The 23,152-nt window shown below is 49.5% G+C and overlaps 1 protein-coding gene across 1 annotated transcript in view; it reads right to left on the bottom strand.

The window, feature by feature from the left end:
- Positions 1-20,881, bottom strand: part of LOC149308614 (Krueppel-like factor 8) — a 74,849-nt gene extending 53,968 nt beyond the window's left edge. Inside the window, exon 1 of the mRNA XM_089536122.1 lies at positions 20,569-20,881. The gene's annotated coding sequence lies outside the window, so the exon portion shown is untranslated. The remainder of the gene's footprint in view (positions 1-20,568) is intronic.
- Between the last annotated feature and the right edge of the window lie 2,271 nt (positions 20,882-23,152).

Below are 23,152 nucleotides of genomic sequence, written 5' to 3'. Positions count from 1 at the left end.
GTGCACAACCATCACATGCATGCACACACAGAAAGAGAGAGACACACACACACACACACACACACACCCAGGCTGGCTTTTGTGTCCACACCTCCAGCAGGCCTTCTTTGCTTCCCCTAATTTGCAAAACCAGAAAAAAAGGCCATGCCAGCTGAAGGCAAGATGTGCTACAAAGTCCAAGGAGAGAGTGTGCACAATCATCACATGCATGCGCACACAAACACACAGACAAACAGCCCAGGCTGGCTTTTGTGTCCACACATCCATCAGGCCTTCTTTGCTCCCCTGTGTAGCAGGATGGGCTACACAGTGCAAGGAGGGGGAGGAGGCGAGTGTGCACACCCACCACTTGCATGCGCACACAGACACACACCCACACCCAGGCTGGCTTTTGTGTCCACACCTCCACCAGGAATTTCCTCCTGGGCCCCAGCAGCTCTGCCTCGCCCTCCTTTTGCCGGCAGAACAAGCCAGGAGGAGATGCTGTCAGGCAAGAACAGAGATGCTATTTTGAGGCCGGCGAGGAAGAAGAGGGAGGGCTGCTTGCTCTGTTGCCAAGGCAACCGCATCCACCCGGCAGCAGAGGAGCTGGTACTTGGCCCAAAGATGGTTGGCACCAAAGGCAACCAGTTGGGACCAGCAGCAGGAAGGAAAGGCCTTACACTCTCCTTCTCTTCCCTCCTTCCAGCCCCACCATTGCAAAGAGGGAAGCTGAGCCAGGCATGCCTGCAAGTAGGAATTGCTCCTCCTTGTGAAATCTGGCTCTGCTCCACTGCAGGGTCCTATGCATAAAAGGAAGGAGAGAGGAAGGTGGGGGTTTTTTGGTTGTGTCACCCCAAAATTTTACAACACCCCCACCTCAGTAACTCTGTCTCTGTTGGTTGGTAAAGGCCATTTACCTCAGCAGATGTTCAGAGGACACAGAATCATAGAGTTGGGAGAGACTCCAAGGGCCACCCAGTCCAACCTCCTTCTGTCATGCAGGAACTCACAGTCAAAGCAGTCCCATAGACAGATGGCCATCCAACCTCTCTTTAAAGACCTCCAAAGAAGGAGACTCCTATCACTCTCCAAGGAAACATCTTCCACTTTTGAACAGCTTTCACTGTCAGGAAGATCCTCCTAATGTTTAAGTGGGATCTCTTTTCTTGCAGTTTGCATCCATTGCCTTTAAAAATAACCAACAGACATGCATGCTTTTAATTTCCTTCCTGTGGTTTTTATGTTTGCAGAATTTGGTTACCTCTGATTGTTTTATATTCCATGAGGCATCTGAATTGAGCAATTATAACAGTTTAATGTCACTTTGACTGAATGACCCCATTCTGGGGATGCTGGGAATGGGAGGAAGAGAGGTAAACTGGGCCATTTTTAAAAGCAGCTGAAAAGGTGGGAAGACAGAGGAGTGATGGAGACCATCCCAACCTATCACAGCTGAAAAGGGAGAAAGGAGAGCAACACAGAAGTGCCTTTAAGGTGAACCAGCCTGCTTTAGCATGGAGCCATGGCAGTTAAAGTAATGTCAAACTGCACTGACTCTGCAGTGTGGCAGCAGCCTTTATTTCAAAGGAAGGAACTGACAAAAACCACCTCTGAGGAGACTTTGCCTAAGAAACCCCTACAGAAAATTCATGCGTTGGCCATAAGTCATCAGGCAACTTGAAGACCATTATTATTATGCAGTTTCGCATCGATGGCCATCTCTCATCAATGCAAAATTGCATGATGATAACAGTATAACAACGGATCAGCAACGGATGAGGGACGATGTTGTGTGTAAAGCCATCTTGAACCCCATTCTGGGAGAAAGGCAGGATATAAGCCCAATAAATAAATAAAGGCCACCGGGGCTGTCTTTCCAGTCCTCTCTCTCATGTAGAGCAGCTAGTGAAAATGCAATTTTAAAGGCAAAATTTTAGAAGTAAACCATCAAGATTGGTACCCGATATTTTATTTTGCATCCAGTGTTTAATACTGGGGTGTGTGTGCGTTTTAATAAAGAGAATCTGTTATACGTGTAACTGCACTGTTTACTGTTGCAACCATTATTGACTTTTCCCCAACCATCTAAACACACACAGAGAGAGATGTGCTGGTATCCTATTTCTGCTCCCCTTTCCCAGCCCATCCCCAGGCCTCAAAGTCATACCAGATTGACTGGAAATGTCTCCCCCAACCCCCAGTTTTGTTTCCAAACTCCTCGGAGGGACAGGAAGGGTGTGGGTGCTGCCAAAGCGGGTGCCTCCCTTCTCCTTCTCCTCCTCCCAGGCCACCCCACCCACTCCAGCCGCCTCCGCCTCTGCGCCAGCCCTTCCTTCCCTGCAGACCTCACCCAGGGCAGCAGCCCATGCCTCCGCACCCACCATCTGCACAACAGCCAAAGCCTCCTCCTCTGCCCCACACATCTCCCACAGCATTCCCACCACTGCCACCACCACGAAGCTGCAGACCGCTGGCCAAAGGAAAAAGGAAGTCAAAAGGTGCAGCAATGCGATCCCGTTCTTGCTCTAGTTGTTGCTTCCCAAAAACCAGATGTTCCAACTGTACACATTTCCCACATTTTTAACAAAAGGTCCAAACTAACCCAAAGTCTCCTTTGCTAGAAGTATAGTGTCTAGAGATCGAGGGAAGTAACAGTGCCACTCTTATTTTGTTTGTTTTTTTGTTTTTTTTATTTATATACCGCTGTTCCAAAGATCATAGCGGTGAACAGCAAGTAAGCTAATTAGCAAGTAAGCTAATTTGCCCCCAACAGTCTGAGTACTCATTTTAGCGACCTCGGAAGGATGCAAGCCTGAGTCGAGCTTGGGCCCTTTTGCTGGTCTTGAACTCGCAACCTTGTGGTTTCGAGTGAATGGCTGCAGTACAGGCATTTAACCACTGCGCCACCAGGGCTCCTTTTTTTACTTTGGTCAGGCCTCACCTGGAATAATCCTGTGTCTAGTTCTGGGCACCACAATTCAAAAAGGATCCTGACCAGCTGGAATGTATCTAAAATGGGAAGGGTCTGGAAAGCACCAAGTCCTATGATGCAACAGTTGGGTATGTTCAGCCTGGGGAAGAGAGGGTTAAGAGGTGATAGGATGACCCTGTTTAAATATTTGAAGGGGTGTCCTATTGAGGATGGAACAAGCTTATTTTCGGCTGCTCCAGAGACTAGGATGCAGAGCAATGGATGGAAGCTATAGGAAAAGAGATTCCACCTAAACATTAGGAAGAACCCCCCTGATGGTAAGAGCTATTTGACTGTGGAATATGCTGCCTTGGAGTGTGGTGGAGTCTCCTTCTTTGGAGGCTGTTGTTAAACAGAGGCTGGATGGACATCTGTTGGGGGTACTCTGGTTGTGCGTTCCTGCATGGTAGAAGGGGGTTGGACTGGCTGGCTCTTGGGGTCTCTTCCCACTCTAGGATTCTATGCTTTTGGCTCACATCCACCATCTGTGCCATTTGCATCACAGGAATCTTTTCTGTCAGACAGTGGGGATGGGCAACTGTGGAAAGCAAGGGGGCTGTGTTAGCCCTCAGAAGACCTTGCAGCCCCCCTCCACAAACCACCTGCTCCCACAAAAATAAAAGCAAAACCTTTCTACCTTCAAATACTCCAAACACTCTCCAGGGGACATGAGGGCATGCTTTTTGTCTTCTATTTGTCTTCCTGGGCCCCTAGATCAGGGGTAGGCAACCTATGGCCCACGGGCCGAATCCGGCCCGGCGAAGCCTTGGGACCGGCCCCAGCCTGGTCCTGCCGCTGATTGCCATCGGGGCCTTTGGCCTCTTGCGCGAGGGCAAGGGGCCTTTGGCCTATCAGGAGGAGGCGGGCAAGGGGGGGCAAGCGGTGGGCAAGGGGGGGCAAGCGGTGGGCAAGGGGGGCAAGCAGGGGCAAGGGGGGCAATTGTCTATAGAAGCCTCAGAAACATGCATTTATATTAACATTTTAAAAAAATTTTAAAAAGCATCCTCCTTTTGAAAATTTTGTCCTACATTTGTCCCGGTTATATATATATATATATATATATATATATATATATATATATATATATATTGCTTCGGCCCCCCAGTTGTCTGAGGGACAGCAACCCAGCCCCCGGGTCAAAAAGGTTGCCTACCCCTGCCCTAGATGATAGTTTTGAGGCCAAAATACGTTTTTGACAAGTTTTGCAAAATGTTTGCTTTGACCCTGGGTGTCAAATGGCTTGGGGAAGCTGCATATGGCCCACAGCCCACATTTTGCCCATCCCAGTCAATTTGAATCCTGATCCCAAAGCCCTACCTACCTGAAATGTTAAACATTGCCTTGACTGTTTTTCCCATTCTCCTGGGAATCCAGACAGCATTCAGTCAAGCTCCGGAGTTGAGAAGACCAGTGTCTTATATGCTCTCTGATCTGTGAGACCAGCAATTCCTTTCCCCAGCATGCCAGGGACTGTTTCTTCCCTGGAAATGCTCCGGGGACCAGCAACCAATGGCCCAGGGACTACCATGTTCCAGTAGCACTGTGAGAGGCAGTGAGTAACCTAAGGGTTACTACACACAGAGGAGCCAGGAGCTCCAAGAGGCTGCATGCCCAGTACCAGCACCCCCTTGGGTCATGCTGCCATGGGTCATGCCATCCCTGGGAGGGCTCTGCCAAAGGCACTGGCATGGGCAACACAGAGCCCAGAAGGGGAGAAAGGACACTCAAGAGTCCACTCCCTGGGGCCAAAGCAGCAGGGGCCATAGGACATTTGGCCCCAGAAGTAGGGCAGTTTCATGTTTTCACTTCCCAAGAGGGGCAAAGGGAGAAAAGGAAGCAGATGGAGGCCAGGTCAATGGGGCACACCCTTGAACCTATCCTGGCTGCTGGTGACACGCCAACAATCCTTCCCTGCTGTCCCCACCCAGCCTCAACTGTCTTCTTGACAAGGTGAAGAACTTGGAGCAAGGCAAGCTGAAAAGGCAGGGAGACTGATCCCGGCAGGAGTGGTGCATCAGGCGTGTCCCGCACCCACCTTCCCTGCAACCTCTCCTTAACCTCTGAGCACCCAGCCCCTGCCAAAACTGGAAAAACACAGCACTGTTCCTCCTCCTGCACCCCACCCACGGCCATTCCTCCTCCTCTGAGCTGGGTGTGCTCCCCAGGGCTGCCTTTGCATGCCAGGCCTTGCATGCCTGGCCTCCAGCATCCCCCTGTGGCACGTGGCTGGCTGTGTGGGCAGAAGCTTCCAGCTGGCAATGCCATCTGTGGGGATAGAGGGCAGGGAGAAAGGAAGCTGCACAAGTACAGAGAGAGGGGGGAGAGAGGAGACAAAGAGGCACATGGAGTCCCAAAGCTGGGAGGAGGAAGGCGGCGAGGCTCCCTAGAAGTGACCCATTTCTTTATTTCAGGAGGTTGGCACCCTGCTCCTAAAATACACGGGTGCAAGGAAGCCCCACAGACTTTAGCACCACTTTTCCTGCATGCTCAAGCTTGTGGCTTTGAAGAGGAGAATTATTCCATGGGGAGAAGAGAATGTCTTCTGAAGATACCCCATTTGCATGCACCCCTAATGACTGTACCATTGGCACCAGCAGGTAGCATCACACCTGCCTGGAAACGTAAACCTTTTGCACCCTTTGTGACATTTCCTCTCCTCTTCTGGACAATAGCAGAGAATTTTTGTTTTGCAGTAGACCAGATCACGTTTGATATTGGAAACTAAGCATGGTCAGTCCCAGTTAGTCCTTGGACGGGAGACTGCCAAGGAATACGGATGCCAACCTGGCACACCCCAGGAACGGCAACAAAGCAAAGGCCGCATGCATGGATCCTGCCTGCCCACAATCACAGCCAAGAGATGCCATCATCATATTGGGAAACCTGTTCCAAGCCCCACTCTCTCTTCAGCTTCAGAGCAGAGCTTGCAAGGCTTGGAAGCAGTAGCTCTGAAATGCAACATCGTGGCTGCAGGGGACACTTTGCTTGTGGTCCAAAAAGTGGACACCGGGCTGGGATTCTGGGAGTTGGGGGCCAAGGATGACCTTTCCCTGGTTCAGAGGTGTACTGCTTCCTTCTTAGGAGGCTCCACTCCTTTCCATCTCCAAAGTGGGTCAATGAAAGGAGGGATTTGGCAGCACATGGGTAGCAGTTGGTGAGATGGAGACCTTCTTGAGATGTCAGAGGGGTATTTAAGGACACCTGTTCCCTCACTGCAGGTTAGCCAATCTGAACCCAGCCTGATCTGGTTGCACTCGCCCCATTGACCGAATGCCCGTTCCCTCATGTGATGCCCATCTCAAAGTCCAAAGTGTGCCAACCGTTCTCAGCTGAAAACACAGTCAAGGGAGACAGAAGAGACCAGCAGAAGAACCTGAGCAGGAACCAGGGCACTCCTTTCCTCCCTTCCCAAAATCTGACAAGGCCTTCTTGCTGGTGTCCCCCAAGGTTGCAAATTCCTCTCCTTTCACACAATTGCCAGGAAAACAAGGAACACAAACAAAAATAAGAATATGCCCTGAATTTGGTAACTATAATATATTTAGCAATTGCATAGCCTACAATGGGAGCTATTTAAATCCATGGAAATTAAGTAGGTAGGGTTCTGAAATTCCAGTTTTTCTATTTGACAAATAAAGTCCCTGGTGTCCTTTATACAGGATGGTATGTCCGAAACCATAGGGGCCAGAAAATGACCCAAATACTGTAAATGGCTAATGGTTCATGGACAGAGTTATTAGCTGTAGCAATAGGTCTCTCCCAGGGGAAGCAAATCCCACTTTATGGATTTTTGGAAGTCTATGAAATGGTTTGGATGCCTTAATACAACTGTTGCCTAAGTATTTAAAATTTTTGAACAAACATAGTTGCAGTTCTATACGCTATCTAGTTACATGTGAACCATTATCTTACAGTTATGTTTATACTAGTTATAACATAGCCAGTCAAACTATATAATATGTTATAATTACATTGTTGTACAGGGCATCTATTAACAAGGTCATGCCAATTTGCTATAAAAGTAACTTTGTTGCAGTAGTAGGCTGCCAGATTGCTAATTGCATTATAAGAGAACGAAGAAGACAAAGGTGGATTTGTGCATTTGGACTGTTTTAATTATTTGTCATCCCTCCTGCAGCCATTAGGGCAGTGATTCCCAAACTTTTGTCTTCCAGGTGTTTGGGACTACATCTCCCAGAAGCCCCAGCCAGCTTGGCCAACATCCAGGAATTTTGCAAGCTGAGCATCAAAACATCTGGAGGACCAAAATTTGGGAATGATTGCATTAGAGATGTCTGTCCAAAACACACTGCAGAAATAATCCAGTTTGAGGTCACTTTAATTGCTCTGGCTCAATGCTAGGAAATCCTGGGAACCATAGTTTTGTGAGACACTGAGCCTCCTCTACCCAAAAGTTCTGGTGCCACAATAAACTACAGTTCCCAGGATTTCCTAGCACTGAGCCAGGGCAGTTGTTTTGGACCCAAGTTGTGATTTCTCTTTGGATGCTTCTTGCAGGAAGCCAGGACAGAATTTTATTTCGTTAACTGGTGCCAAGAAGCAGCTCCGCAGATGATGGTGTTCAGGTGAGGAGTTGAGGATCCATGTGGCACCACTCCAAACCTATGTCCCCCAGGCACCAATGCCAGCATATGGGCGGCATCTCTGCACCTGACAGGGAGCAAGGGGAACAATTATAAGCCTCAGCAGGCAGCAATGCAACCGGGCGCCTGGCTGGCAGCAGAGACCAGACGCTGTACTCAGCAATGGAGTTTGGCAGGTACCTGGCTGTGGTCCTGCAATGCGGAGGGAAAAACCGGAGAAGACTGACGTGGCAAAAAGAGGGAAAATGGAGGAGGAAAACACAGACCCATCTCTGGCCCACTGCTTTCCATGCATCAAGGACCCAGAATTTTTTGTAAGCCATTTAAAAAAGTAACTAGAGAAACTTAAATATAGGAATTGCACGAGGCAACAATGCAGGGAGGGCAGTATGGAAAATTCAACTTCTCTCTTTTGCTGGAGGTAGAAGGTATCCTTTTGCAAGACTGAAGAGCTGCTGTGCTGGAAAGAGGAAGGAAAGAGGGTTTTAAAATGGGGTTTAAAGTCATGCAGACTGCAAGTCCCAACATCCCTGGCCAGCACAGCCCAATGGTGAGACCTGCAACAACATTCAAAAGGTCACATAATCCCCTGGTTTAAAAGAAATAAGGAGCTGGAGATTTCAGACCAGGTAGAGCCAGCATGATGTAGTGGTTTCAATGTTGGACTACGACTCTAGAGACCAGGGTTCGAATCCCTGCTTGGCCATGGGAAGGCAATGGCCAACCTCCTCTGAACAAATCTTGCCAAGAAAACCCCTATGATAGGTTTGCCATAAATCAGAAAAGACTTGAAGGCACACAACAATGACAACAAAGCTAAAACAACACACTGGAGCCATGTTTTAACACAGTTTTTATGCAAACTTTCCCATTTCATATATCGCCATGCATCCAGGTACATCTCAGACCAGCTCCTTGCTATGTGGAGATCTCCTCCTCTGCATGGAGATGGACATGTTCTGGTTTTACTGGGACGAACTGGGGAAAAGGGAACCAGTGTGGATGGAAAGGGCACAGCATGAGCGTGAGCATCATTCACCTGCCTGAAATATTCATGGCTGAAAAGTGATCTGTTGGCAAGATAAGAACTTGTCAAAAAAGGAAAGAAAGCGCTGCTTAGTGGCTAGAGAAAGGGACAAGAGAGGGACCAAAGAGGGAGATTTATTAGACTGGTGTGGGCAACTGCAGCAGCTCTAGAGGGCATTTATTCATCGTTTTGCATCTGGGATTTGTGTGCTACATCAATAGAAGTATAGTGTCTAGATCAAGGGAAGTAATAGTGCCACTCTATTCTGCTTTGGCCAGGCCCCACCTGGAATACTGTGTCCAGTTCTGGGCACCACAATTCAAAAAGGATGTTGAGAAACTGGAGTATGTCCAAAGGAGGGCAACTAAAATGGCGAAGGGTCTGGAAACCATGCCCCATGAGGAATGATTTAGGGAGCTGAGGATGTTTAGCCTGGAGAAAAGAATATTAAGAGGTGATATGATAGCCCTGTTTAAATATTTGAAGGGATGTCATATTCAGGAGGGAGCAAGCTTGTTTTCTGCTGCTCCAGAGAATCAGACCCGAAGCAATGGATGCAAGCTCCAGGAAGAGATTCCACCTCAACATTAGGAGGAACTTCCTGACAGTAAGGGCTGTTCGACAGTGGAACAAACTCCCTTGGAGTGTAGTGGAGTCTCCCTCCTTGGAGGTCTTCAAACGGAGGCTGGATGGCCATCTGTCGGGAATGCTTTGATTGTGATTTCCTGCATGGCAGGGGGGTTGGACTTGTGGTCTCTTCCAACTCTATGATTCTATGCCCAAAATGCCCCCCCCCCCAAAAAAAGCCAGAAGTGTCTGAAAGTCCACTTTTCTTTCTGGAAAAAAATGTAATTTTATGTCTGCATTGAAGAGTGCAGAGGACCTTTTGCACTTGCTAGAGATACCTGACTCCTGAGAGGCAGTTCACCCATTTTGTCTGGCTAGAAAAGGGACAGAGGTCCCAAAGGGACCAAGGGCCACAGAAACAGGGCTGCATTGTTGCCCACCCCTGACCTAAAAGCTCCTGCCAAAATGAGGAATGCCCAAGGTAACCAGGGGGGTGGGGGCAGATTTCTGCACAAAAGGATTTGGCTTTTCATTTCTTGGACTCCAAACAAGTTCCTGGGCTCCAAACAGAGGCATCAGAACCCACCTGATCTTGGAAGCTAAGCAGGCTCAGCCTTGGTTAGTACTTGGATGGGATGTTTCATATGTACGTTTCATATACACCTTATACACAAAGCCTAAAGGAAGTTCTATACACAATGTTTTAAATAATCTTGTGCATGAAACAAAGCTTGTGTACACTGAACCATCAGAAAGTAAAGGTGTCACCTATGAAGAAAGTGTGAGATTATGGAGCATTTCAGAATTTGAGATAAAGGAGACTTAACCTGTACTATGTTTTAAAACTGTGTTAATACAAGGCTTTTTAACAGGACTGTTCAATGGTTTTTCAACCTTTGTATCAAACAGGTATTGGTTGTACTCTGTTTTTAATTGGATGCATGCTGCCTTGAGTCTCAATTCCAGGGGAAATGCTGGGTCTAAATTAAAACAGATAAATAAAGAGATCCATCTTCCATCCTAGCAGAGCCTTGCAAAACAGGAGTGACATGCAGCATGCCTCTGCAAGGACTGGGAGACCTGAGTCGGCCGCGCTCAGACACATGAATGCAGCCAAGATCCCATTTCAAATGTTCCAGGGCGGCTCAGCGCTGGCTTGGGGAACAAGATCCGGAGCCCAGCCTATGCTCAGCACCACCCTTGGGTCACTTCTCTCTCTCTTTTTCAATACACAGAGGTCATTTCGGTTATGGAAAAACAGCCAGAGCTGCCCAGTTGGCTGCAGGCAGGATGAAATCCTCAGCAAGGTTGTGGGTCAGGGGCTTCCAAGGGAGACGCAGGGGCCATTCACATGTTGTTTTTTAGTAAAACGATGCTAATCCAGGTTCACTTCTGGCTTGGATGGGGAAGGTGTTGGGGTCATGAGGAGGAACTGGTGCAACTGAGTCATTTGGATGGTCAATGTGTTTTTAGGTTGCATCAATAAAAGTATAGTGTCTAGATCAAGGGAAGTAATAGTGCCACTCTATTCTGCTTTGGTCAGACCTCACCTGGAATAACACTGTGTCCAGTTCTGGGCACCACAGTTCAAAAGGATGTTGAGAAACTGGAGCCATGGGTCCAAAGGAGGGCAACTAAAATGGTGAAGGGTCTGGAAACCATGACGTCCTATGAGGAGAGACTTAGGGAGCTGGGGATGTTTAGCCTGGAGAAGAGAAGGTTAAGAGGTGATATGATAGCCCTGTTTAAATACTTGAAGGGATGTCATATTCAGGAGGGAAGCTTGTTTTCTGCTGCTCCAGAGAACAGGAGACAATGGAGCAATGGATGCAAGCTCCAGGAGAAGAGATTCTAGCTCAACATTAGGAGGAACTTCCTGACAGTAAGGGCTGTTTGATAGTGTGATATACTTTTCTCAGAGTCTGGTGGAGTCTCCTTCTTTGGAGGTCTTTACACAGAGGCTGGATAGCCATCTGTCAATTGGGGTGTTTTGATTGAGAGTCCCTGCATGGCAGAAGGGGGGTTGGACTGGATGGCCCTTGGGGACTCTTCCAACACTATGATTCTATGAAACCACTTCTGAAATTTTAAAAGCAATAGGATTTAGGAATGCACTTTTTGCTTGCCTGCATCCAAGCCAAACCCAACCCAGGAAGGAGGCATGGCAGCATCGCCACCGCCCTCCCGAACCTCCCCATTCCCCCACACCGGCCGGCCGGCCTACATAGGCACACCCTCCCTGCTCACAGCTGTGACCTTCCGAGCATGTCACCACTCTGCCTCCTGGCACTGCAGGGAAGGAAAGCTGCTCTTAAAGAAGACGGAGGAGGAGGAGGAGAAAAACAGCAGAGACTGGAGAAGCAGCCAAGGGGTGGGGAGCAGAGTTTTCTTGCCACACAGAGTTTACATGGCTGAGAAAACTGGGCTTTCACATCCATGGGTGGAACAGGAATACAATCCTTTCTCCACCTCCTCAAAAAAAGGCATAAGACCCAGGCCCAAACCCAAGGAGAAGCTGCAGCTTGTATGACAACTGCAGAACAGCTGCAGCGCAGAGGGTGCCAGGTCCTGGGCAATGCCAGTTGAATGGAAAGGATTATGAGACCCCTCTGGGCCAAGGACAGTATAGTGGGCCCTTGGTATCTTTGGCTGGGATTTGGTTCAGGACCCCTGTGGATACCAAAATCTGTGGATGCTCAAGTCCTATTAAAAACAATGGCAGAGTGAAATGTTGTTCCTTATACAAAATGGCAAAATCAAAGTTTGCTTTTTGGAATTTATATAGTTTTACAATACTTTCAATCTGGGGATGCTTGAATAGGTGGATAAAAAATCTGTGAATATGCAGGGCCAACTGTAATGTGTCTTCCAGTCTGGGAGGGGAGCGGTCTGGATAGCCATTGGGGTCTTTTCCAACTCTTATATGACTCCCCGCAGTGCACACACCCTACACACATACCCCTACACACACCCAAAGCCATGCTAGAGAAATGCTACTTTCCATGCTACAACTTGTAGAACCTCTCCAGCCAGCAAGGCCAGTGGAGCTATATACAAGCAATCAATCCCTTGCCTTTTCAACCAGCCTGAGAGATCAAGGAAGCTTGTAAAAATTAAAAAACAGATACAGAATTACTTACAACACGGAAGAGTAAAACTGTAATTAAGTTATCCACAGACTCAGAGTTTGCAAAAGTGACCATTTGGGAATCTTAACTCTGACACTGCTAATAGCCATGATGCCGCTGTATCTGGCTCCGACGCAAGCCCTCTGGTCCTAGAACATGTCCAGCCAAGGAGACAAAACTCTGGGGCCACAGTCCCTGCTTGGAGGCCTCAAAAATCACGTTTGGTCATCTGAAACCCTCCCTGGGTAACCTGCCATGCCCTCTGAGCCCAGGCTATGCCACTCTCTGCCAGACAGAATTGCACAGAGGGGTCAGCTATGGGCCAGACCCCTCTTTAAATCTTGACCGGTGCAACTTGCCAGCTGCGGTGTCAGATTTTCTCACTAGTAGAAGAGCAAGTTCAGTGGGCAAGACAGAGTTGTCCCAAAAGGGTGCTATGGGGTAGTGCTGGGGGAACAGTGCTCAGTCAAGGGATTTGTGATCTATGCGGAGAGATGGAGTTCAGTTCTGACTGAGTGGCCACAGGTGCTCAGATCTGCAGAGATGGTCAAGCATTGGTTGGGCCAACAACCCTTCATGAGCACACCCACAAACTTTCTAGCACATGGAGGGAGCTGGGACCATGTTCCCTTGGGCACACAGGAGACACAACGCACTCCAGAAAAACACAACATCCTGTATCCTCAAAATAGCTATACCTTTATCAGGCCCACCAAAATGCATAAAATACATTTTGGGCCATTTTCCGAGCTCTGTTTGTAATGCCTTTGCAAGCACATCCTCCAAGAACACCTGGGAGTTGTTGTGTCCACCCCAAGAACATTTTCCAGGTTCTGCTTTGAACAGTAAATACAGTAGTTAACAGCAGCAACAAGGGACCAAGAACATAGAGAGGAATATCATTCTCAAAGCAGTTCTCTTGCTCTGAGGTTCCTCTCCCTCAAGGTGAGGACCAGAGAAGAGGGTCCAGGCCCTGACATCTTGTCCATTATGCCCCTGGCAGATGGAGACTTGCAACCCAGGCCTCCAAAGAAGCCAAGCAACAAGAAGGAACAACTGAAGGAAGGGAAGGCATGGCTGGCTCAGCCCTACAGCTGACTGACCGGAGGCCATTTGGGGTCATGGCGGTGCAGTAGCAAGAGGCTTAGTGGGGCCAGAAGAAAGAGACCAGCCCACCCCCAACCCACTAATCTCGGCCACCTTCCACCTTCTGTGAGTTCCCAGCATCTTCAGTATCTGAGAGATGGACAGCAAAGTTCTGGTCTGAACAGAACTCAGAAGGCCTGTTTATCCAAATGCAAAGGGGAAGCAGTACCATGCATGACAAAGCCCCCCCCCCCTTTTGGATTACAGCACCCAGAATCCCCCCAACTATGAAAAGCAGCACTATGCATGGAAAAAGTCCCTTTTTTGGATCCCCCCAACCATTACAGCCATGACACCTGGGAGATTCTGAGAACTAACTCCCAAAAGGAACATATCACATGCCATTCAGCCCCTCAGGAGAGGGGCTTCCACAGCTAACGGGGGGGGGGGGGGGCACAGTAGAGAAGCCCCTGTTTCCATTTCCTCACCTCTCCCACCCCCTTTGCTATTATGTGCCCCCCTTCCTTCCCAGTCTATGGAAGAGGCAAGTGAGAAACATGCACAGCATTTTGAGCTTCTCACTCCAGAATACAGAATGGGGACCCTTCAGGTGGACCTAGAGATTCCTAAAGAGAACATATTAACTGAATCTGTGAATAATCAAATCTGCAAAAGTGAAAGCTGCAAATGTGGAGGGGCAACTGTGCTATACATGCATCTGAGGAAGTAAATCTACGAAAGCTTATGCTACCAACTTCTCTCTTTCGGTGAGTCTCAACGGTGCTACAAGATCGCTTTGCAGATATACCTTTGAGCAAAAAGACCATGAGACCTAGAATCTTGCTCCCCGACCATGTTCATCTGGAAGGAAGCCTCTTTTCCATGAAATGCAGAGACTGGAGCAGCTGCTGCTTTGCCTGCCTGCCTCCATCCCTCTCTGGAGGCCCAGAAGAAAGGAGCCCTGGCATGCAGACTCAAAAGGGAGCCAGTCCCTTCCCACCCCCAACACAACAGACAACCTTCCCTTGGATCCTGCAGAGAACAAGAGGTCGATTCTCTTCCAAGATACCTACCACTCAGAGAGCTAAATAATTCCAGGGCTGCAAAAAGCAAAGCTCTGGGCTGGCAGGAAAACAGCCAAGGCAAGGGAGGTGGAAATCCAGCCCATTTGCACACATATCCTTTGAGCTGGAACCAACCCATCCGCACACACCCCAGAAGGTGGGATGGTTGCTTTCCCACTTAAAGATTCACACAGACAGTTTAGCAATAGCTGCATTAACTGTGTCCATGTCTTTGCTGTTTGGTTTGTTTGTTTTTTTTTAAATATTATTTTAAAGTATTTTGCTGTTTGGAACATTTTGGCCAAGGAACCGTGTGGCGACCAGAGGATGTTGGTGGAAGGCCAAGTGTGCAAAAGGGAGCCCTGGAAAAGAGAAAGCATGTGTGTGTGAAGAAGGAACAGGGCACAGAACTAACAACTGCTTAAAAATTGGGTGGCAGGAGAGTAAGCAGGCCCTCCAACATCTGGCTTAAATGCCTCTGTTTTAAAATTGCCTTTTACCACTAGATTCAGTTGTTGTTGTTGTTGTTGTTGTTGTGTGCTGTCAAGTCATTTCCAACTTATGGTTTTCTTGGCAAGGTTTCTTCAGAGGGAGTTGGCCTTTGCCCTCCTCTGAGGCTGAGAGAGTGTGACTTGCCCAAGGCCACTCAATAGGTTTCCACGGCCAAGTGGAGGTTTGAAGCCCTTTGAAATGACTGCTTCTAAGAACAATTACCTCTTGCTCTGTAAAGTCCACAGAGGTCAAAGCTTCAGTACTTTAGAGCAATTGATTCCCAAACTCTGGGCTTCCAGGTGTTTGGACGTCAGCTCCCAGAATCCCATACCACTGGCCAAGATGGCTGAGGCTTCTGGGAGCTGAAGTCCACAACATCTGGAAGAACAGAGTTTGCGAATAAATGCTTTAGAGGTCAGCAGGAAAAGAGGAAGACGGCTTTCCAGAAGGATAGACCATAGACCCTCCAAAAGACTCAATGTTTTTGCACACAAAAGGTCCCAGTTATGGCTAGGGATGGGGAAAATATCTTCCTTGGTCCCAGGAGATCCATTGCTAAGGTCATAATGGAGTAAGCATTGCATTTGTAGATGGGTCAGTGCTGCCTAAACTCATTTCAAAGCAGCCTGATGAATATTTCCTTGGAAGGGGAGGCATGAATGGGTTAAAAGGCTGCCTGGGGAGGATCCTGGTTGCCAAGGCCCAAAATGCAGCCCAGGGTGTGTCTCAGGCAGAGAAGAGCAATTCTGCGGCCAAGGAGCCGCTCAGCAGCTCTTGGGTGTCCTGGAGTCACAGAGCCGGCTGGGGAGCAAACAAGACGCCCGGCTTGCCAACCTCCTGCTCCAGGAGGTATCATTACCTGGACAGCTGAGCAGAGTTCAAATTACGTAGGCCGCGGCCCCTAGTGAGGTCCATAAGCCTCCACAGCCTGAGCCAGGAGCTTAGTGACCACTGGGTTGGGGTTGGCTGGCCCTTTTGCAGTCCCTTTCCTCCCTTCCTACAGGCCAAACTATGGACAGCAGCAGCAGCAGCAGAACTCATCCGGGGGAAGGGGCTTTGTACTCCCCCTGGACACTCAGCTGTCTCCCTGTCCTGCAGTTGTTGTTATTGTTGTTGTGTGCCTTCAAGTCATTTCCAACTTATGGCAACCCCAAAGTGAACCTATCATGGTTTTTTCTGGGGCTGAGAGTGTGTGATGCACCCAAGGTCATCCAGTGGGCTTCCGTGGCCAAGTGGGAAATTGAAACCTGATCTCCAGGGTTGTCGTCCAGTACTCAAACCACTACACCATGCTGCCCTGGCCTCTTGATTTGAGCCAAACCACCACAACTCAAGACACTTAGACCAGGGGCCAGGGGTCATCTGCTTCCATTGCCTTTCAATTGCTATTTCTGCAGGACCCTACGCTAGTGCTCACCTTCTTCTCTCCTCTTTGCCCAAAGCAACAGGTAGGGATGGTTAGATTGCAACTCCCAGCATTCCTCTCCATTGCTGGCTATAAGGCTGCTGGAAGTCCAACATCATTTGGAGGGCCAGACAATTCCCACTGCCGGTGTAGGAAAGCCTCTACTGCTATTATTTTATTTCCTTAACCAGACACTTAACAGCCTCCTGCAAAAATCAGCTCAGTGCCAACACTTCATTTGCCCTGGTGAAAAACGGGCATATATATGTGTGTGTGTATGTATATATATATATATATATATATATATATTCCCCACACCACACCAGCCAAATTGCCCCCGGGGGGATTCCATATCATAAAGCAATATGCTACATTAATATAGAGCAACTTGAGAACATTCAAGAGACTTCACACATAATCACTGCAATAAGTCTCCTGAACAATCCCGTAAAGTCATCATAAACTTCGCACCGGAGGCAGATCCAGGGGTTATGAGCCCCCCCCCCCCCGTTCCCTTAAGTGTCATCTTTGGGACCCTGAATGAGCCACAGTGGCTCCCTGCCTCCAGCCTTCCAGGTTGTGGGATTACAACTCCCAGAATCCCTGACTACACTATATGGGAGTTAGAAGAACCACTGAGTTGCAAGATCCAATTTTCCCAGGTCAAAGGGCAGTGAGTTCTCTCCAGGTTTTATTCCAGCCTTCAAAGGAACGCCATCCAAAGCGTTGAGCCCAAATAGTTTCAGGACCTTGGAAAGCAAGAGTGGATTGCTGCAACACATCTTGATTCCCTTTAAGTACTACAGTTTTACTCTGTGGAATCCTGGGACGTGTGGTTTGGTGAAATACTGTACTTAGAATCATGTGTCATGGACCAGACTTTGGAAAGTGGAGTTCTCCTCTAGCATATATTCCTAAATACCCCAATAAGCAACAGGTTCCAAGATTCTGTGGGGCAGACCCATGGAAGTTATAGTGGTATCAAACTGCTATAACTATGTAATGCATATGCTACTGTCTCCCACAGCTGCCCAACCCTTGGTAGCTGGTATTCAGTAGCACAGTGGCTCTGGACCTGGGAGTGACAGGGATTAACCATCCCACCTCCTTGCCACTGAAATGTCTATCATCCCCCATACATTTCTTTCTTCCCTTTTGAAAAGCATCTCAAACAGCAGCCACATCGGATGGGTGGCAAATGTGAAACGTCAGCTGGGGATTTCCGGGCTCCCAGCAGCTCTCTGCTCTCCCACCATTGGCGACCAAAAACGCAACTAACAGGTCTCTGAAAGGTCAGCACAAAACTTTCCCAGGAGATGTGAAACCCAGGCCAAAGAGGGAGAAAGAGAGACAGAATCGGGATTCTGCAGTGTGCAAAGCCAAGAAGCAGAGCTCTGGTTAAAAAGAAGCCTTCCCAAAACTTGGGGAAGAGAAGATGAAGACGTGAATTGATAGCTGTGCTTAAATATTGGAAGGGATGCCATACTGAAAAGGGAGCAAGCTTGTTTCCTGCTGCTCCAGAGAATAAGACAGGGAGTCTCAATGGATGCAAGCCTCAGGAAAAGAGATTCCATCTCAACAAGGAACTTCCTGAATGGCGGAGTCTCCTTCTTTGGAGCTTTTTAAAGCAGAGGCTGGATGGCAATTGTGTATTCCTATACAACAGAATGGTACAGGACCCTTGGGGTCTCCTTCAATCCTAGGATTCTATGGTTCAAAGGTCTCTTAGCATTTCTGAGGAGGCTGTAGATTTGCCTTTGGGCATTAACACTTCCTGGGCTAACAGGGATGCCTAGCAGTTAGCACCTCTACCTTTAACATGGAGGATAACCAACAATCCTCTAAAGCAGTGGTTCTCAGCCTTTGGGTCGCAACCCCTTTGGGGGTCAAACATATTTCCGATGGTCTTAGGAATTATTTTATGGTTGGGGGGTCACCACAACATGACAAACTATATTAAAGGATTGCGCCATTAGGAAGGTTGAGAACCACTGCTCTAAAATGACCCACATGGTACTCTGCCCCTTATCCTCTCTTTCTGCCATTCTCTCACCAACACAGCTGTCTTAGCCCCAACCATATTTGCCTTAGGGTTGTCATAAGTCAAAAATGACTTGGAGACACAAAACAACAACTGCACAGAGAGGCCAGGATTGCATTTGGGATCTTCCATTGGGCTAGAAAGAAAGCTGCCTCCATACTGAGTCAGACCCTTTGGTCCTCCGGGGAATTTGGACTTCAGCTTCCAGAAGCCTCAGCCAGCTTGGCCAACAGTCAGGGATTCTGGGAACTGAAGTCCAAAACATCTGGCGGACCAAAGTTTAGGAACCACTGCCTTAAGACCAGTTTCATTGGTTCTGACTGGAAGCCGCAGCAGCTTTCCAAGGGTTTCAACCCTACCTGGGGATCCCAGGAAATCCTCCCTGAGGGTCTCCCATCAGAGTTTTAACCAGGCTTGGCCCTGCTCAACTTTCAAAATCAAAACCGGATCAGATGCATGCAAGGTGGGATAATGGACTTCTACGGAGGAGGCACCAGAGACCATAATTAGAAGTGTCCTTCTTTGCTCATTTTGTTCTCAAACGAAGCAGCAATCAATTCCAGCAACAACAACAAAAAATTCTCACTGTAAGAAAACTCTCCCCAAACTGCTTAGTTTTCAAATACTATTCGCAATTTACGAGTTCTTTTGTGTTGTACGTTTGGGTTTTTTTGCGCAGAAAGCAGAATTTTCTGCACAGAAACTATTTCTGCACAAAAATATTACAGTCAGCACAGAAACTGCACTTTCCTGGACAGAAAATACTGTTTTCTGTGCAACAAAACGAAACAAACCCCAACGACACTCGTGTGCAAGTTTTGCACAGAATAAACCCCAAACTGCAAACATTCTGACACGTGAGAAGCACATATTTTAAAAAGATCTTCAAATTTTTGGTGCCACTGACTGCCTTGTGGCTGCATCCTATGCAATCGTGGCCTTGCAGTTTGGTGAGGCACCAGAGGAAATCTGGCAGAGAAGGCTAAAGACCTTAAGGAACTAGAGATCCCAGGTTTGCTTAGATGGATGATGGCACTGCTGTGGCATTTAAAAATGCGACCAAGGTGCTATAATAAAGGTGCAGCATAGAAGAGCTGTCCCTGCAAATGGTGCATGTGGCTTCTCTGCAGCTGCACCCTCCCTCCTGACCCCTCTCCTGATGGAATCAGCCCTATTTGAAGCTACAGGCAATGCAAGAGCACCTCTGGGCATGCACAGAAGGCACCATAGATTCTGAGTGGGGATGGGGCAAAACAAAATACAAAAAAGCCGAAAAAAGCACCAAAAGTTTTTTCGTAACCCGAAAAAACATTCGTAACCCGGAACAATAATTCCCTATGGGATTTTTTCGTATCCCGAAAATTTCGTAACCTGGGTATTTCGTATCCCGAGGTACCACTGTAAACTAACCTTCTCAAAATGTAGCCCCTTGTGAAAGCTTTCCTAGACTTCAGCCTACTTCCTCAGATGCATTTAGATATAATCATCATCATCATCATAATATGCAAAGGGATCTTGCAGCACCTTTTGAGACTCACTGCAAGAAAGAAGTTGGCAGCAGGAGCTTTCCTAGACTTCAGCCCCCTTCCTCAGATGCTTCTGGAAATGTTTCATCCCCCTTGGAGTGAGACCCCACCCAGCCCTCCAGCTGTTTCTTGGACTGCACCTCCCAGCATCCCCAGGGCTGCGAGGCATGCTGGGGTCTGCAGTCCAACTGCACCTAGAGCTGGCCAAAAGGGTCCCACCTGCCTTCCTTTCCCCAGGACCATTCTTGCCTCCTGTCATGGCCCCCTCCCCAACTGCGCTGTCAAGAGGCTTCAAAGCCACGCCCCTCCCCCGCCCCTGGTGGGCGTGGCCTCTCCTCCTCCTCCCCTCCCCGCCCCCCAGGAAGAGGCCCAGAGGCCCCCCCAGAAGAAGAGAGTCCCAAGGGAGGAAACGGGGGTCTCCCCAAAGGAGGGTCCGGGGCCCCCCAGAGGGGGGAGCTTTGGCCAAACCCCCTCCCCACCCCCAGGAAAGAGCAGCCTGAGGGGCAGGGAAGGGAAGGGGATGGAAGGGGAGCTCTGTGGAGGGTCCGCACCCCCGGAGAGCCCCCAAGATGGGCGGAGGAGGGCCAGGGGCAGCCAGAGAAGCCACGTCTCTCCCCTCAGAAGAAGCCCCCACCCCAGGTCCCCCTCAGAGCCCTCCCTTCTCCCAGGACTTACTTTGCACTCCTCCTCTTCCTCCTCCTTTGGGGGGGTCAGGAAAGAGGGGCTCCGGTTGCCTAGGGCTCCTCTTCCGCGTCCTTCTCTTCGTCCTCCTCCTGGGCTTCTTCCTTCCCTCTCTCTTTCCCTCCTTCTCCCTCTCTCTCTCCTTGCCCCCCCAAAGCAGCCCTGACCCCACCCAGCGGCTCCACCCAGCCTCGGGCTGTCAATCACCGGCCCTTCAAGGTGGGGGGGCTGCAAGAGAGGGAGAGGGAGGGGTCCAAGGGCTGGGCTGGGCTGGGCGCCTCCCCTTCTCCCCCTCCCCTCCTGCTTCAAAGTGGGGAGGGGGCCAGCCCTCTGCAGCAGAGCCACATTTGGGGTGGGGGAGGGGCTCCTCCCCTTCTTGCCCCGCCCTCTTGGGCGTGGCCCTAGGGGAGTGTGTCCTTGGCCCCCCATTGGCCCCCCAGGTGAGAGGGAGGGGAGGCCACGCCCACAGAGGACCCACCCCCTTTCCTCCCTCCCTCCCAAGGACTCCGCTGGACAAAGAGCCTCTGGCTGGCCAAGCCCAGACGCCGACACGTGTCTCCCGACCGTCGGAACGGGACCTCAGGCATCCCTGGGGCAAAGCGGGGGGTCTAACCCCAAGGGTAGTTCCGGGGGTACCTGGAAAGGGGACATGCCAGGGAGGCAGTGGGTCCCCTAGTTTTCTCCACCTGCTGCAGGAAGGAGAGGGGGCTGGGCTGGGCTGGAGAAAGGGAAGAAGAAAAAGGGGGTGCCCCAAAATCCCCCCCAAAGGATGGAGTGAAGCGTCCAAGCAAGGCTTCAGTTGCGCAGAAAGATGCATTGCAAGCCCTTGCAAATCTGGGTTTGCTCAAGCAACGAAAGAAAGAAGGGAGGAAGGATTGACTTTTATGGATCGCTGGAAGGAAGGGTGGGCCCCAGGTTAAGTTGCAGCCTCACCTGTCACCTGCAAAGGGGCGGGGCAAAGGAGGGGCGTGGCTTCCTCCCCTCCCACCTTTTGGATGATGAGGATGATGGATGGATGGAGAGGTCTTTGGGCGGAACCTGAGCTCCTGATGGTCAAAAGACCACTCAGCCACACCTGTCTCTGCTCTGCTATGATTCCGTTTGCCTTCCTTTCTGGTTTCTGGAGACCCTAAGAAGGCCAGCCTAGCCTGGGACTATTCTATATTCTGTTTTCTAGAATGTACGCCGCTGGCAGGTCCACCTTATTTTATTTTATTCTGTGTACAGTGCTGTGTGTAAACTTACAGCGCTCTATAAATAAAGTTTAATGCTAAATAAAATAACAATGCAAATAAATATTTATTTACTGAATCTTTATCCTGCTTCTTTCCCCAGTGCAAGACCCAAGTGGCTGACAGCATTCCTTCGAGCTTAGAGAAGCGGGAGACAATCAATGGGGGGCGAGGTCATTGCGCTAGATGAGTGTCAAGAGGCCACTTTGGGAGAAGGTCGCTTCTTCCTAGATGCCAGGGGTCAATCACTGCAGCCTTTCTTGCTGCAAACTACACATTTCCCAGAATCCCATAGCATGGGGTCTCCCTCCTTGGAGGTCTTTAAACAGAGGCTGGAGGGCCATCTCTTGGGGGTGCTTCGATTGTTAGTTCCTGCACGGCAGAATGGGGTTGGAATGGATGACTCTATCATTCCAAACCCCATAGCCCTCGCTGCTTGTGAATATTGGGCCTGCGCTATCATTTTGGCCAGATTCTGCTGCCAGTTTGGACCAGCTCTGTATTGACTTGGGTTGGCCAAACTTGTTTCCTAGAGACTGCCGAACCCAGTTCTGGTCCATCTCTTTGTTCTGAATGACATCCCTTCCTGACTAAGGAGGCTTAAGCGCAAAGGGATTGTGTGGGTCTCAGCTAGAAGTGTGCAACCGATCTGCCTCGGAGGGTTGTTGTCTCAGTAGATCCGCCACAAGATGGATGTGATGCTGTTTTTCTTGGGAGTGGAGGTGAATCCATTGGGAGGCAGGGGCAGCCATTTGAGAGGAGGGGGTTTCAGCAACTGGGGAGATGGTGGGCGAGAAAGGCAGGGGAGGGAGCTGGCAATGAGGTGCCAGGAAAGAGACGGTTGGCAGCTGCCTGCTGCTGCAGCAACAGGACCATGCCAACTATCAGTTGCTGTGGCAATGGGAAGCGTGACAGGTAAGTGCCAGCCCTGCTGTGCGGCCCCCTCCCACATTTGCCTCTCCCTTCCCAACCCATGGAGAGCCCCCTGCCACCTCTCCATCGTCACCCATCACCAATCCTGCCAGCTTCTCCATGGCAACTCCCAGCATGCCACACTGGCAGCTCCCAGTACAGCTTCCCTATGGAAACCAGCGTACCCCACCCACACCCCTGGCATCCTGTCCTCACCTCCCTTTGTGCAAAGCAGGGAAAGAGGATGGTAAAATGCCGGGGACCAGACAGAGACCCTGAAAAGGCAGGAATGGGGAAGAAAGAGTGGCCTGGCAGGCTTAGCGGGCCTAGAATCATAGAACCATAGAGCTGGAAGAGAGCCCAAGAGCTCCCCAGTCCAACCCTTTCCACTATGCAGGAATACACCATCAAAGCACCCTTGACCCATGACCACA

Source organism: Sceloporus occidentalis, unplaced genomic scaffold (genome assembly GCF_023333645.1).
Source record: "Sceloporus occidentalis isolate IW3139 unplaced genomic scaffold, rSceOcc1.0.p SCAF_8, whole genome shotgun sequence".
Classification (NCBI taxonomy): Eukaryota; Metazoa; Chordata; class Lepidosauria; order Squamata; family Phrynosomatidae; genus Sceloporus; species Sceloporus occidentalis.
Note: the sequence above shows the minus strand (reverse complement) of the source record. Positions and strands in the feature narration are given on the sequence as shown.